Genomic DNA, 2958 nt, shown 5'->3' on the forward strand with positions numbered 1-2958 from the left:
CACCCAAGACAGGGAAAGCAGCTGGCATGCCCGAGGCAGCTGTGCAGGCAGCTGCGAGGATTTACTGCTGGTGCTGGAAAATTAGACCCCTTTGGGGTTAGGCACCAATAAGAAGTGTCTTGGAGGCTCTGAGTGTTGGATGTAAGCACTAACGGTGGAGGGGGCAAGTCAGGTGAGTACCCGAGTCCTTTCGTATGCTGAGCTAAAGGTAAGACCAGAAAGGGGTATGGAACAACACCCCAGAGCTGTGGGTTTTATAATCCATGGATAAAGGTATGAGATTTCCCAATGAAAAATCTTGTTGGACAAAACAGTACATATAATTATGTTAATGAATAACCCAAAGACGTGCAGTCTCCAGAGCCATTAAACATTTAATGCTGCTATTTCCAGGTTAATTTATGCTTGGCTTTTTTTTTTTTCCCCTGCTGCCTGATTATTAGTAAGCAGAAGCGACAGTTGCCCTTGAAAGAAAGATTCAGTTTGAAGCTGCCAGAATTTTCCTGAACTGATTAAACATTTCCAGCAGATTTTTGTGAATGATCAGAAGGAGCTGAGTCACCTTATTGAAGAATTAGAAAAGGAAGCAATCTTTAAGCAATATCTCACAGAAATACCTTTCAAGATCTTTATCTCCTCAAAGGGCATTATTTTGCAGTCTAGATTTTGATCATAATGGTGATTCACTAAGACACTTAAAGACATGTTTTAAGTGCATCTAAAGTCAATGGGTCTTGCATAAGTGCATGCATTCAAGTGTACCTAACTACTCTGCTGGAAAGGGATCATTTCTCAGAATGGAGATTTTAGATATTAGCCCTGACATTCATCTGGGTGGTCTGCAATCATGACCAAGGGTTTCTGGCAGAAACGTGCACTGTGTAAAGAAGTTACACACTCAATCTGAGAAACAGTTTGCCTCAAGTCAGAGCTAGTTAAATGATAAACATGTCAAAATTTTAAGATAAAGGATGAAGCAGACAACTTCCAGATGCATTGGCTGTGAGTAACTGATGAATAACATCTGGTTAGGAGTGCTGTGGACATAGACAAAATCCTTAGTGGAAAAACATAGAGGTTAAAATTGCCCTAAAAGATTAAAATCTCTGGTGCCTTCACTAGAGTGGGTGTTGCCCGGATCAGGAAGGATGCCAAAGACTCTAAACAGAGAACTGAGTCTTTTGAGGCTGATCTTCTTGCCCAGGTCGCCAGCATAAGAGCAATTACTAGGCAGAGGCTTTTGGTGGATTTGGGATGAAAATCCAAGCAAGAGCTCAAGAAGCTGAAGGAGTTCTGAAGTTTTATAACAGCAGAAGACAATAATGATGGCACAAGAAGTGATAGTAGGAGGCTGTAAAAATTATATCACGTGCTGGAGGAAATGTAACCGCATTATGCCAGTCCCCTGAACAGGCTAATCAACCCATGCTGACTGATTTTATTAGATCTTGTTAGTACCAGATAGACCCTTTAACACCAACATGTGCTTTGTAGATATACTCTAAGCTCTCCATGGAGAACTGGGCAACTTCCACAACACTGTGAGTAAAACTGGAGATCAGCATCCTCCCGGGTACTTAAACATATGGATAATGAAGGCATTTGCTGATTGTATTAAAAATGTTGAGACGCTTTCTAGGAGACCAGTATTACCAGAAAATGACCAAAGCATTGCCACTTCCAAAGGGTTGGACCAACTCCTGCACCTCCAGACAGGTGTGAGTGGGAAGCCTTATGAGAGGGGCTCAGTGGTCACAGACACCCATACTTCAAGTGCAGCAAACAAGGACCAGTACAAAACTCTGGCTGTGCTGTCTGATGAAAAGTGTGCCAGAGCTCAGACGAAAAGTGAGCGCAGCTAAGGATGAGGCATGGCAGAAGGAAATTAAAGCAATTAGCACCCCCATTAAATGCTACCTTGGGCATGTTCTCAGCCCCTCGCGTCAGTGAGAGGCAGAGCTCTCAGTAGTGGAATTTTTCTGATTTTTTTCTAGAAACAGAATGGTGCATCATTCCTAAATGCTTACAGAAAAATGCATTTAAAAGGCTGTGTGAGGGTCATTCAGAGATTGAAAAATTTCAGAGGGGAACCAGAGACATTTTACATTGACCTCAGATGAGCTGTGGCATTTTGGAAAGTCTAAAGGTTTGTCACATGTGCCAAAATACAAGACAAGCCAAGTGAAACAGCCCATATTGGTGGTAAAGAAAAGGAAAAAACTTGCTGCCTGGAGCAAAGTAAGCATCAGTGAAAAAAAATACTTCTTATTTAGATACATTTTTAAAAACTAGCAGAATCTCCTTTCTAGATCTGGATGTATGTTGTCAAATATTTTACATGAGTCATCACTTATTTTTTAAGGCATTTGTTAGAGTCTTACCCATAAGAGTTTTTTGGACTTGCTTTAAACAAACACTTCTGTCATTGAAACTTACTGGCACCTCAGTTTAATTTGAGTGAAACCCATCTTTGTGCAGACTATGATATGAATTCAATGCACTATTTCAATCATCATAATAAGAACAAGCAAGTTTTAGGATAGTGAATATATACTGCACTGGCCTTTGAAGCAAAATGTAAAGTTGTGGATGCACATGACTGTAGAAAAATGAACGTTTAATTTATACATAGTAATGTTTATTCCAGAATTGCTAGTCCACCGAGGGATGTGATTGTTATAATCAATCACAGATAACCAGAAACAGATGAAATATGGATCACCCACAGACCCCATGGACTCCACACTCACAATAAGCCACATTCAGATCTGTTTTCTTATGTTAGATAGTTGTCCTGGTTTCAGTTGGGATAGAGTTATCCTATGGCGATGGCACCCCAGAAAGGATTGACTCAGACAATGGGACTCACAATACCACATTCAGATCTGTTTTCTTATGTTAGATAGTTGTCCTGGTTTCAGTTGGGATAGAGTTAACATATCCCCTGCCCCATGCCAC

This window comes from Aptenodytes forsteri, unplaced genomic scaffold, assembly GCF_000699145.1.
Source record: "Aptenodytes forsteri isolate BGI_AS27 unplaced genomic scaffold, ASM69914v1 Scaffold259, whole genome shotgun sequence".
Taxonomy (NCBI): domain Eukaryota; kingdom Metazoa; phylum Chordata; class Aves; order Sphenisciformes; family Spheniscidae; genus Aptenodytes; species Aptenodytes forsteri.